The sequence below is a fragment of the Suricata suricatta genome, chromosome 14 (genome assembly GCF_006229205.1).
Source record: "Suricata suricatta isolate VVHF042 chromosome 14, meerkat_22Aug2017_6uvM2_HiC, whole genome shotgun sequence".
In the NCBI taxonomy this organism is placed as follows: domain Eukaryota; kingdom Metazoa; phylum Chordata; class Mammalia; order Carnivora; family Herpestidae; genus Suricata; species Suricata suricatta.
The window spans coordinates 31,942,433-31,956,732 of record NC_043713.1 but is presented as its reverse complement, the minus strand read 5'-3'; the positions used below and the strand labels follow the sequence as shown (position 1 = coordinate 31,956,732).

The window sequence follows — 14,300 nt, the reverse complement described above, 5'->3', positions numbered from 1 at the left end:
TATTTCATATCTAAAAGTCATCACATGGGGACATTTGGCTAAGCACTAACAGCATTCTAGATATAATAACATACTGGATGATCAAAAAGGTGAAAACATAACCCCAGCCCTCAAGATTTTGTGATTTTGCAGAGAAGACATACATACATGACCCAGAGGATAAAACATGCACTAAAAGGTGCTAAGTTATATATGAGTGCTTGCACAAATCCAATGATTGAGATGAATTAGCCATAGGAAATTGTTTTCAAGCAGGGATGGAACATAAAAGGGACATAAAGGATAGAGATGATAATAATTATAATTTCTTCCTTGGGCCCAAAGCACAGTGGGACACAAGAATCAACATGGGAAAGACAGTGAAGAAAGGAATATCAGTCATGTCCTGGAATGAAACCTATCACCTAGGATAGGAAAAGAATGGAGGTTGGATTTGGCAGCTATGCTGCGCTTTAGGTGATACAGATGTAAGTGGCAGAGAAGATTTCCCAGGTGCACAGAGTCCACGGGCAAGGGACTAGTGCCAGCAATATTTAGAACAGCAAGCTGAAGACAATTAATGCTTAGAAGGTCTTCTCATGGCCAAAACACTTGGCAATAACACCAATAGCTAGACATCAGTTCTGGAAGAAGAAGAAAAAAAAGGTTCAGCGCATAACAGTAAGGACCAATACAAAACTTCATCTTCAGCTTCGGTCAAGATGAAGATATCATCCTCTAAGGCATGAATGCACAAAGAAAGTCCTGTGGTAACCATTGGACTACAAGATCACAGCTTTGGGAATTAATTTAGTTTTACCTGTTCATGAAACAAGGATGAGAACCTGAATGGAGCTAAAAGTGAGCTTAGCTGAGAGAAACTAGAAAATACAGAATCAAGAGAATCTAATCAAAATTGACATTGATGAGCATGGCTGAAGAACAAAAAAAAAGGTTATAGATAGTCTTTATAACTGATACTTAGGATATTATCAAAAGGAAGTTGATGGTATCGCCCTCTAATATTATATTTTGCCTCCACTTGAAATCAAGATCATATTTTGCTTCACTGGTACAGTCTAGTCATTTTCAACTAGTAATTACATAACTCCCTCCTCCTCCCCAAGGAGAGAGTCATTTTACAAATGCAATATACAAATAAATAAAGGCACCAGTGGAGCTAGACCGGCAAGCTTTTAGAGAGCCGATAAAATTTGATTAAATTTTTCTTTTGTTGTTATTATGTTTTCATCACCTTTGTCATTGTGTCTACACTTCTGAACTCCACCTGGGAGCGGCAGTAACAAGGTATCACAAAACTGGCATTTCTCACTCTAATTCCAACCAGCCAGAAGCAGCAAACATGGGAAATCTCAGGAGAAAACCCCTTGTCATACAATTTACTGCCCAATTTTGCAAACCCAAGAGGTTTAGCTACTAGTGGTTTCCTGAGTTTCAAATAAGCTTACCAGTTTGGGGCTATTTCTCCATAATAAAATTCTAAATATTCAACATCAAAACCATGGGTTTTCAGGTTACAGTAGACTGATGAATGTTCTTTTAGGATTTCAGGGAAAGAGAGGAGTTCAATATATAAAGGATATTATATGATTCTACTTCTCTGTTACTACCTAATATTTACAGTGAAAACTGTAGCCCTGCAGAACTAAAAGAGACCTTGGAGATAATCTGATTTAATGCATTCATTTTGTAGAAAGGCCTGAAAATGAGTTACCCAAGATCACACAGTTATTTAGTAGAAGAAAAGAAATACGAATTTGGGTTTATAACTCTGCACAGGCATATACTCTATTCAGAAATTGAATTGAATTCACTTCAACAGAAGCCCAGAGATGTTCTACAAAGGAAGTAAAAGGCATAATATTTTTCTTCAATAGCCTTATGCTGTCTACAAAACACATGGGTAAAGAAGATGATTTTTTTGGCTATATATGATTCTAACCTAAACTAAAGCCATTGAAATAGTAAAGGTGTGGTGTTCTGGTCCAGAAAACTTTTTGAAGGTGGTCATTAAGTTAACCTTTGAAGGATGGCAAGGAGATGCATGAATAGAGAGATAAGTTCTTTCTATGCTATAATATATAAACAAAAAGGTATACAGCCATAAAATTTTTTAAAAAGGGAGAATGAAAACCAGATATGAATGTAATGAAGACAAGAGAAAAATATATATTTATACATATTTTTAAAATTAAGACTCAAAGATCTTACTTATGAGAGAAGTATTTAATTTACGTAGAATCTCTTTTAGGCTGATCAAACCAGCTTGCGGGAAAGACATGGTATCTATAAGTATCAAGTAGCAGAAACAGATTTACTTGTTATTTTGCTTTAAATATGTAAATTTTAATGTAATCTTGTGTGAAAAGAATATATTTTTATGCATTAAAATTTTTATATTAAGTTTTTATTTTGAATTATTAATATTTTTAAAATAGTACAGAGTTTCTATGTAACTTCTCTCCACTTTCCCCTAAAATAACATATTATATAAGTTTAGTATTAAAACCGTTTTTTTACATTAGTACAACACTGTAATTTACTTTTAAAATCCCATCATTTTGGGGTGCTTAGGTGGCTCAGTCAATTAAGCATCTGACTTTGGCTCAGGTCAAGATTTCATGGCTCATATGTTTGAGCCCTGTGTCAGGCTTTGGATTCTGTGTCTATCTCTCTGCCCTTCCCCTACTCATGTTTTCTCTCTCTCACACTCTTTCTCTCTCTCTCAAAAGTAAATAAATATTTTAAAAAATTTTAGTTAAAAAAACATCACTTTACTTACCCATTTTGAAATACATTTTACTAATTGCCCCCTAGACCTGGCAAGCAGAAAGATCAAAACAAGAAAATTATTTAATACCTGTTTTAGTCAGGGTCCTGTCAAGAAAACAAATGGCATGCACAGAAGGGTAACTGAAGAGTTTTTAAAGACAATTTTTAAAGATTAGGAGAGAATGACAAGAAAGAAGCTTTCTGCAATGACCAACAGTAGCCATTAAGAGGTCTAAGCTTCAAGGACAAGCCAGGAGCAACTATGAGAAATGAAGAGAGCTACATGCTTTTAGAGCAGTGGTACATCAGACAGGAGCTGTGCAACTTTTGGAAGAGGAACACAGCTACCATCTACCAGTGGCCTTATAAAAAGCAAGCTAGGTAATAAATACCCCCAACTCATCTCTCTTCCTGGTCTTCTGCTGGTTCTTCCCACTGTCCCACCCCACCAGAAACAAGAGGATAAGAGGGCAGTTGATTCATTCAATAGAGGTTAACTTCCTTGAACACTGAGTTGAATGAGAAGAGCAGGTTGTAAGTCCAGAGGGGAAAATAGAAAATATCCATCAAATATGTAATAAACAATTCTAAGTAGTTTACACAGTATTTATTCATTACCAGTTCTGTCACCAATTTGTTGGCAGATTTGATAAGGCAGGTATGTTATCGATTTACCTACACCACTGCCGCCTTATCACTCTCCATTGTAACTTCAAGGTATAATGTAGGAGGAAAGTCATGTGAGATAAAGAATTTGAGGGCATCTGGGTGGCTTAGTTGGTTCAGCATCTAACTCTTGATTTTGGTTCAGGTCATGGTCTCATGGTTTGTGGGATTGATCACTGAATAGGGCTCCATGCTAACAACACAGAATCTGCTAGGAATTCACTCTTTCTGTCCTTCCCTCCACTCGCATGCTCTTCTCTCGCTCCAAATAAATAAATAAACTTTAGAAAATATTTTAAAATAAAAAAACAGTTTGAGGCCTCATATGGTAAACAATGGGTCGAGACATAGTAATACTTAATCAGAACTTTCTCATCTAGAATCCTCTCATCTTTATGAATGCAAACAGCTCATAAACAACTTAGCCTAGTTCTTCCCTCCACCCCTTAATCTAAACACTTTTCTGGATTACTTCAATATCAGTGCTAATAGTTTTAGACTTCTGTTTTGTCCAAGAAAGAGTAACAGAACTATATTTGATCTCCTTTCAGAAGCTATGAATGAAAAAATCACAAAGTGTATTAAAAATCAATTCTCAGGACACAGATCATCAAGTAGCAAAGGAGTTATCTCTGGGAGATAGGGCACAAAGTGAGGCGTAAGACCTCCTCTACCCACTGCCAGGGGCATTTCCAGTCTATAGGGCATCCAGACAGAGTCTAGTGAACTTACTCATTTGAGAGTAAAAGAGATAAGGGCAGCTAGAAATAAACAGGACAGAATACCAGAGAGAAAAGATTGTATAGAAGGAAAATGCTGGAGATTTGTAGAAGGTTCCTTTCAAGTAATTAGTAGAGTACTAATAAGTATGACCCCTTGAGGAAAATATCTGATACTAGGGTAAAATTCAACTGAAAGAATTAGAGGAAATAGTGCCAGCATTTAGCCATGTCTGGGAAGTGTGCTATTCCCATTAGACAGACTGAAGAAAAAAAAAAAACACAACCTGTAATTCATAGCCATTAGGTAGTATATTTAAGAAGGTCTTGCCACAGAATTGGGAAATAATTAGGTTTAGACTGAGCACTACTCTAGACCTACTTTAACAAATGATGGAAGCATCAAACTGTTTCTAAATAACTGAAGTAAATCCCAGAACAGATCTCAAAAATATTTATAAAAATATAAAAATTTCCAGCAGCCAACCAGTTAAAATTTATAATGCCTAATATCCAATTAAAGAATAGTAGGTCTGAATAGAAGCAGGACAATATTATCCATGATGAAGAGATCAATCAATTGAAACTGACTACAAATTAACACAGATATTGGGATTATCAAAGATATTAAAATAGTTATTTTAACTGTATTCTACATCTTTATTTTATTTTTTAATGTTTTTATAAATTTTTATTTTTGAGAGAGAGAGAGAGACAGCATGAGCAGGGGAGGGTCAGAGAGAGAGGGAGACACAGAAAACAAAGCAGGCTCCAGGCTCTGAGCTGTCAGCACAGAGCCCGACACGGGGCTCAAATCCACAGGCCGTGAGATCATGACCTGAGCTGAAGTTGGACGCTTAACTGACTGAGCCACCTAGACACTCCATGTGTTCCACATCTTTAAAAGCTAAGAGAAGGCATGAACAGTATTCAAAGTGACTGAAACAAAATTCTTAGCAAAGATGACTACAATGTCTGAAAAGAATATACGGTTGTCACAAATGTAACAATTGTTATTATTATTCACATACAAGCATTTGATCTGGGACTGTTCAATTGTGCCATGAGGTAAGGTATAATAATATTTCAGGTATATTTCATGCAAAAAATCTATCATATATTTCTAGAAAGCTCCAGTTCTATAGTGGAAACACTTTTATTAGCCAATAGGAATTTAAAAATAATATGGAACTTGTATAGAGGATTTTTTAATGCCTAATGTTTTTAAAATGGGGTCTATTATACATGTTTGAATATGCAACATAACCGATAAAGCATATGCTCCCCCGTCAAAAATTATATATATGCATATATTATATAATTGTACAAAAACGTATAAAAATAATCAAAGGACAATGGCCAAAATCTTTCCAAATTTGATGAAAACTATAAACCTACCAACCCACCAATCTCAATGAGCTTCAAGAAAAGACTACCTGAAGTAAACTGCACAAAGGCAGTTTATCATAATCAGATTGCTCAAAACCAGAGACAAAGAGAAACAATGATAAGGAGCCAGAAGAGAAAAAGAGTATATATGTTTCAAGGCGCGCCTGGGTGGCTCAGTCAGTTGAGCATCAGACTCTTGTTTTCAGCTCAGGTCATGATCCCAGGGTCGTGGGATGGAGCCCTGCTTCCCTCTGCCTCTCTCCTCTACTTGTGTTCTCGCTCTCCCGTTCTCTCAAAAAAAGAATATATACTTCAAAAATGAAGATCACATAAAAGCACAAAGAATTTACCAGCAGCCAATAAGCACTACAAGAATGTTAGAGGCGCCGTGGCTCAGTCGGTTAAGCCTCCGGCTTCGGCTCAGGTCAGATCTCACGTTCGTGGGTTCGAGCCCCGCGTCGGGCTCTGTGCTGACAGCTCCGAGCCTGGAGCCTGCTTCCGGTTCTGTGTCTCCTCTCTCTGCCCCTCCCCCTCTCATGCTCTGTCTCTCTCTGTATCAAAAATAAATAAAACATTAAAAAAAAAAGTTAAAAAAAAAGAATGTTAAAAGAAGCCTTTCACAGAGTGCGTAAATACTAATAGGAGATACAAATCTATACAAGTAATAAAAGCACTGAAACGGTAACTAAGTGAGTAGATATAGATAGATCTATAGATAAAAGCGTCATGTACATTTATAAATATGTAACGTATATTTATAAATATATATATGAAGCCAGGAGGGCAGAAGAAGGAGCAAGATATAGTTGAGGTGGATGGAAATCATTTGACTCTTTTCATCTCATAGCCATATGTCTCCTATCCTTTCTACTCACCTGACACTCCTCCCTCTTTTAGTCTGTCAATTGAATGTTTTTATTCTTTTAAGTTAAAGGGTTTCCTGTAGTTCCTTTGTGTTCTGCCTGGCTTCTGCCATCTCTACGCCTCCTTCACATGACTACCTCAGAAAGGTGGCTTTCATGCCTAAACGGTGGGGTAAACACCAGAGTGAGAGACCTCCGATTCCCATTCTGAGGAAAGCTATTGAAATTCTAGCTGGCTTCCGGAAGATCTCACTGAAGTGTAGCTCCTTCTTCATTCTTTTTGCTATAGAGTTTCTTTTTTTTTTTTAATTCCTTTTTTTTTTTGAAAGATGCTAGCTGGTCTGTTAAAACCATTTTCTCTTAAGCTGTACCACTGCATGGCTTCCATTATGAGCATGGTTAAATAATTCTTAATGAATCCTCCTTTATCAGTAAGACTCAGCTCTTGTGAGGAGGATTTGCTACTTTTAATTCTATATGGAACATAAATGGGTCACCAAATTGTTCCATACTCTAACTGACAAGATATGTTGCCATCATTTAATTACATTAAATTTTCAATTTTTGAGAGTCGTCTTTAATGTATGTGACTACACATATTGCGTACAAGGGATATGAAAAAAAGTCATGTTCAGGGTCTTGAATTGGACTTGGCAAGGCAATTTAAAGTAGGGCTAAATTCTGGAATAACTTATGCAATATAAGACATGACTTCAGAGTGAGAGCATGTATAGAAACCAAGTGCTTCTCAGAATTGGTGGACATAAACATGCATCTCATGTAGGGCTAAATTCTGGAATAACTTATGCAATATAAGACATGACTTCAGAGTGAGAGCATGTATAGAAACCAAGTGCTTCTCAGAATTGGTGGACATAAACATCGTAAGATCATAATTACCCAGACATTTGGAGATGTTGCTATTTGAAGACAGACCATTTAAATTCTAGTTGAGAAAAGGCTCTGAAGAGATACAATGTGCTTCAGTGATCTTCTGAAAGTTACTCCAATTGCTGCCTGTATAAATCATTTGCTAATTAATCACACCATGTGTTCTATAGTAGTCTTGAATTGTAACTCAAGTAATTCTTGTTGTATGCTTACCCTGTATCTCCCCAAACAAACTTTAAGATTCTCAGGGGGAAGCCCACATGCGCTTGACTTATGAGGGGAGGTTGTTTACAGTTTGTGCCAATAGATACATTAATTTTTTTAATGTTTTATTTAGTTTTGATACAGAGAGAGACAGAGCATGAGAAGGGGAAGGGGCAGAGAGAGAGGGAGACACAGAAAACAAAGCAGGCTCCAGGCTCTGAGCTGTCAGCACAGAGCCCGACGTGGGGTTCAAACCCAAGAACGTGAGATCATGACCTGAGCCGAAGCTGGAGGTTTAACCGACTGAGCCACCCAAGTGCCCCAATACGTTAATTTTTGATATGTTACTGAAACGGAATGAATAGGGCTTGTATGACAAATAAGTATAATGGAATTATAGGGGATATTCTAACATCCTGAAATATTTAAGGCACATAAAAAGAAGTCTCATTTCAGGGTCAAGTGTGGAAGAGACATGAAACCTGCTACTTTGTATGTACTGAAACGATCAGGAAATTGAAAGATAAGGAAACATTATATATTAATTGTTGCAAAGGAAAAAAATGTGTTTGGAGGCTTCTCTAACTTTTGCAGTTAGGAGAAGGTAACAAAGTACAACAACAAAAATCCATGAATTTTACTAACCTTCCTAAGTTTCATGAGAAATTTCATCTTGGGCTTCAGACTCATGTATTCTTATGATCTTTTTAGACTGACACAAAGCAGAACACACGACATAAGAGAGATGTATTTGTTTCTGTGGTTGCTATAACAAATCACCAAAAATTTGGTGGTTTAAAACAAGGGAAATCTTTTTTTTTCTCCCACTGTACGTGAGCCCAGAAGCCAGAAATCAGTATTAGTGGTACAAAATCAGGGTGTCAGCAGAGCCACACTCCCTCTTGAATGTCTAGAGAATCTTTTCCTCACTTTTTGGTGGTAATCTGTGGCTTGTGCCTGCATCAAATCCAAATTCTGCCTCCTCCTCTTCTGTCTGTGTGTCAAATCTCTCTGTTCCTTTCTCTTATAGGGACACTTGTGAATAATCCAGAACACTGTCTTGTTTTCTGAATCACATATGCAAAGAAACTTTTTTCCAAATAAGGTCACATAGACAGTTTGCAGAGATTAGGTCTTGACATCTTTGGGATCGATTATCAATCTACCATAATAGCTGTCTTTGTTGTTGCTTTTATTCAATGTAGCAACACAGTCATAACTTTGTGAGTAGACAGAGCTGAGTTCACAACCATGCACTACCTGAGTCATATTGAAGAATTTATGTATTTTTGTGTTTCAGTTTCCCCATCTATTAAATGGGACATGCATAAGTGGAATCTCACAATGTTGTCATAAATTGTTGTCTATTAAATAGAATAGTATATATTAAATTTTAGCAGTTATGACTTAGTAAGTTCTCAATAAACTATAGCTATAATTATTTTTTACAAAATCAATAAACCTTCTCATTTACTCAAAACAAAATGCTAGTTAATCTACCAGTTACAAAAAATCATAAGGCCTGCGGGCCCCTGGGTGGCTCAGTTAGTTAAGTGAGGCTTCTCCTCAGGTACAGTCTCGTAGTTCATGAGTCTGAGGCCCCAAATCAGGTTCTAGGCTGATGGAGTGGAGACTGCTTGGGATTCTCTCTCCTTTTCTCTCTGACCTCCCTTGCCCATGCTCGCTAGCGCTCTCTCTCTCTCTCTCTCAAAATAAAGAAATAAACTTAAATTATAGGGCCTAGCCATCATTTTCAGAAGCTTACAATCTAATTGGGGAGATAAAATACACATGAATAAAAGGATACCACAGAAGAAATACATACTGCAAAACATAATGCTATAGCAGTTGAAAGTAAGTATTAATCAAGGGCATGGCAGGTGTTTCCACAAAAAGTTTGGCTTGGTGGGGCTGACAGATACGAAATGCAAAGTCACATGGGAATAGGACATGTGTAGCAAGTAGTAAGGAAGGATAAAAAAGGATAGTAGACAACTGATAGACCTGAACACAGAGGGGCTGTGAAAGACTGGAGTAAAGTAGTGCAATGGAAGGCTAAAGGCATACTGCAGTCAGTGCACTAGCCTAGAAGCTCAGTGAAGGCAATGGCCATGCACCTACTGCAGTCCTCCCTAGCCCCCACCCATCCCAACACACATTTTCTAGTTTGATGCTTGGCCTCTAAGAATTATTTAAACAGAATTTGCTTCATGATTGCATGAGAAGATGAATGAAGAGTAGAACAAAGATTGAGAGAAAAAGAAGAAACATCTTCCTGAAGCTGGAATTAACTAGACAAATAGGTTAAACTAGGATTTCTAAATCATGGGTCTACTGACATTTAGGGCTGAGAAAGTCTTCGTCGGAGTAGGAAAATGCTGTACCATACAATGTGCAGTGTGAGACTTTAACCATCTCTGCCTCTACCCACTAGAGGCCAGTTTCACCCCTCCCCATGTTGTGACATCCAAAACTGTCTCCAGACATTGTCAAATGCCCTTAAGACGACAGACAGAATCACCCTGGGTTAAGAACTACTGGCTTAACCCAAATGAAGCATTGTGGGAATTAGTTCAAGTTGAGCAGTTTCCAAATAAGAGAAGCAGGAGTAAAACCAACCAAATGCACTAATGGATTTTCAGAAGACATGTACTCTACTGACTTTACCTAGTGAAATCTAGAACTTGAGTCCCTCGTAATATAATAATGTAATCATTTTACAAAGTCTAAATAATTTTTAACATTCAAAGACCGCAGATTAAAATGCTTTTTCATATGCTATCATAACTCGTACATTTGGGAGGGAGAATCTCCATGAAACATGGGACACCAGCCTGCCAGGTTGCCTGAAGGACTATGCCCGGGTGCTCTGCACCTCATGTTCGCTCTACAGAGGACACCGGCGTACGGAGGGGTGGCAGTGCATATACTCTTACCAGAACTAGACTTGATTTAAAAGGAACACTGTAAACACACATATTGATTTCTACTGCATTAGATACACTTACACATCAAAGGAAAAAGAACCCAGAAATGTTTCCATTTGAGGTACATACTTAAAATTCCATTATATTAAAAAAAAAAACAACTAAAAGACATTCCACATTCTCCAGCAAATTTGGCTACATTATTTTTGTACACTTTCATAGCCAACAGGTTTCCTTTTTATTGGCTATATTTTTAGGAATACAATGAATTTGGCCATGGCCATAGGAAAACAAAGCATATAATTGCTATTTAGTATAACAATATCAACATAACAATACAAAGAAATTTGGAAATACTCCATACCATAAAATTTGATATTAGGAACTGGAGTAATGGAGTTACTTTCCATTAACTCAAGGTAATAGAGCAAAATGTGAACCTGGACAAATTAAGTTCATAGATAATACAAAATTCCCTGTGTTCTAAGCAATATTTGAAATAAGTTCTTGCTCCAGGTAAAATAATAAAGTTTCTAAAATTTGGGGGGATCACTCTCCATTCCTTCTTCAATAGCTTTTTCACCTTGTTGAATGTACCAGTGTCTGGACACCTAGTACCTTGATGCTTTTGTGTGGGCAATATATGTATTTATTTATTCAACAAATATTAATTTGCTACTTACTGTGTACCAGACACTGTATTCAATGATGATATTATCAAGATGGATAACCTACAGATTCCCTATTCTCTCTGGCCTTGTTTTTATCTTTAATTAAGCTTTTCTTGCCCAATTTGATTTCTTTCCAAACCTAGTTTTCCTTTTACCCATGGGTATTTTATTCTATTTTACAGATGATATAATGAATGAATTATTGCTAGTGTATTTCTTAATGGCATATGACCCCTTTCTGATAATAAAAATCATAGTAATAATATATTTAAAAGTAAAAATAATAGAAAGCAGACTTTTTTTGTATCATGAGTGGAGCCAGCATTATTTGAGGGTGAGGCATATTATAGCATCCGTCTAATCACAATACCTAGAGAGCCTAGATTTCTGATTACTTGGAATTTGTTTCCCCAATTCACCTCGTTTTGGAGCCCATAAAGTACTTCTCTTGTCTTTTGAGAGGAAGAATATTGGAGAATTTGGTTGTTTGGCCAGAAGAAATTAACAAGTGATGAAACAAAATGAAACAGATAAATGGACTGGTTAATTAGCTCTGTCTCAAATGTACACTCTTCTAATTTTTAGGCAAAAACTTCAACTTCCCAGTGGCCCAATCACATTGAATTCTTGATAATCCCAAGAAAGAACTATTTATAAATGAAAATCTTCAGGGACTGAAATAAATATATGTGAAGAAATGACTGAATAGTGACTTTATTTCTAGGCCCTGTGGAAATGCAGAAACTATGTCATAACTCCTTTCTCCCTGGGACAGCTAAGTGATGCAAGCATGAAACACTCCAGAGTTTCAAAGTGGATGGAGATCAATTTGAGTTGCCATGCTCAGGGATGGCTCCTTGGTGAGTTTTGATATCTCCTTTATGTTACAAAGAAAGGAATATGTGAAAATAAGCTTTCAGATGATTAAATTACCCCAATTTGCTTTTATTTACAGTTGTATAGTTCCTGAGGATAGTGTTTGAACTGAATACATTTTGACAGCACAATACAATTTCCATGTTCAGTACGAGATTACATATTGCTGTACAGATCTGTTACCTGCTTTCTTGCCTTTTCTTATATCTGGTTATCTACCATTCACATGTAGGAGATAATCGCCATCTTATAATATCTCCATCTTAAGATGGAGCAGACCAAATAAAACCAGAGGAACATGAAGGAGATCAGACAATGTCATTGAACCACAATGAAATGTAATGTGTATTTTTTAAGATTGTGAACCATTGTGTGTATTTAAGAACATTTGGATCTCAGTGCTAGAAGGTAGCAAAGAAAAGAATAAGGGAAGTATTCTTTTACTGTACTAAAAAAATGGTTCATATTTTCCAAAAACACATTTTCCTCCAAGTATTCTTAAAATCCTTGGGAATTTTCATAACAAAAGATGCAGTTCATCCACAACAGAAATGCAATTATATGTATCACAGATAGGTAGTTTTTTTTCACATTTGATTTCCAAAAATCTCAATTTTTAAATTTTGAGATGGTGGGAGGACCACACTCTTACAATGCGTAGTGACAAACACCGGTAGCTGGTATCTCTACCTGTTGTACATGTGGCTAGAAAGAGTAAAATACAAAGCTCTCTATTATGAAGCATGTATTGCACAGAGCAAATGTCTCTAAGAGATCCTGACTTGATTTCTCTTTTTTCTTTATGGCTCTGTGTAACACATGCTTAATCAAGTAGGGTCATAATTTGAGAGCAGTCAGATGGGTCTCTATTCAAACATATCTCTTCTACTACTATGCCAAAATTATAAAATGTCCATCATTAGACATTCTTTTTAGTTAAGACATTAATGTTTCTTATTAAAATGCAAATACATTATTAGACATTAATATCTTATTACTAATTAGTTAATCAATTTTATCCTGACAAAGACAGGGACTATAAGACAGTGGGAGATGGGGCCTGGGCAAGAATATTTATGAGGTGAAAGATCAGCAAAGGCCTGAACCATGGGGCATTTGGGGAGGAGGGTTTGGATGAAGAGCACCAAGGAGGGATTGTAGGAAGGCAGATAATATTCTGGGAGCATTCACACTTTCAGATCTGTCTCAGATCTCAGTACCAGAATAATCATATATGCTAACTGAGCCAGTGACCTGACCTGAAGTGTGTAGGTACTGCGAAGTGGGGAAGAGTCATATGTACATGGCTTATATGGATTTTCATTCTGACTATTTAGATTTACTTTGGAGGAAAGATGTTAAGACAGAATTCATGATTTTTCTTGAACATATAAAATGGCTAAATTTGAGCAAATAACATGACCACAATTTGGGGAAAATGGTTGTGCTTTTGAGAGACACTGTGAACACACAGTAAGACAAAATAAAATAATAATAAATAGTAATAATAGTAGCTTAGACAGCAGCCAGTGCACAGAGACCCTATGCAAAGTGAGGAAATGATAGGAAAATGTAAGAGAGCATAAAGAAAGGACAGTTGGGTGGGCATTAAAGTTGTTCCCAGATGCTTCCCTCTTGTCCTTCCCATGTAACATGCTCAGAGAACAGTCCTCTCTAGTCAGTAAATCCTAGTTCCTGTGGCTCCTTCTACAAGGAGAACATTAGTTGGCATGTCAGAAGTCATAGTTTATATTAATAATAGTTAAATACTTTGAACCCTTGTGGTATACCAGGCAGTCTGCTAAGTATTTTATATGTAAAGGTTAAAGACTATACTTTCAGGGATCATTTCTATAGTTTGTTATATGTAAAGGTTATGGTTATTGTATTATGGTTAAAAAGTCCGTGACAGACAATAAATTAGAGTCATCTTGGAAACCATCTCCAACACAGAAAGATATTAAATGTAGAGCTTTACCCTAACTTTTCAGACATCAAGATAAAAAGGCTTTCTTTCTGTCTCACCTAAATAATAAATACTTCAATGTCCTAACACATTACCAGTTCACTCACTATCAACACTTTGATGCTTAGAACATTTACATGCTTATAATTTTTAATTTCTTATTCAGTTCTTAAAACAACCTTGGAAATAATAAGAAAACTGTGACATAAATAAGTAAAGAAATTTGCCCAAGTCACACAAGAATAATCACTGGAGCCAGGTTTTAAACCCAGGCAAGATGCAGAACTCTTAATTACAAGACAGAGTGTGTGACTTATGGGCCTTGAGTTCGTTTGACCTCAGTAAGTCTCTGATCT

General features: G+C 36.5%; 1 pseudogene; it reads left to right on the top strand.

Annotated features, from left to right (window-relative positions):
• Positions 1–13,804: 13,804 nt before the first annotated feature.
• On the top strand, positions 13,805–13,914 carry LOC115278608 (annotated as a pseudogene).
• The last annotated feature ends 386 nt before the right edge of the window (positions 13,915–14,300 follow it).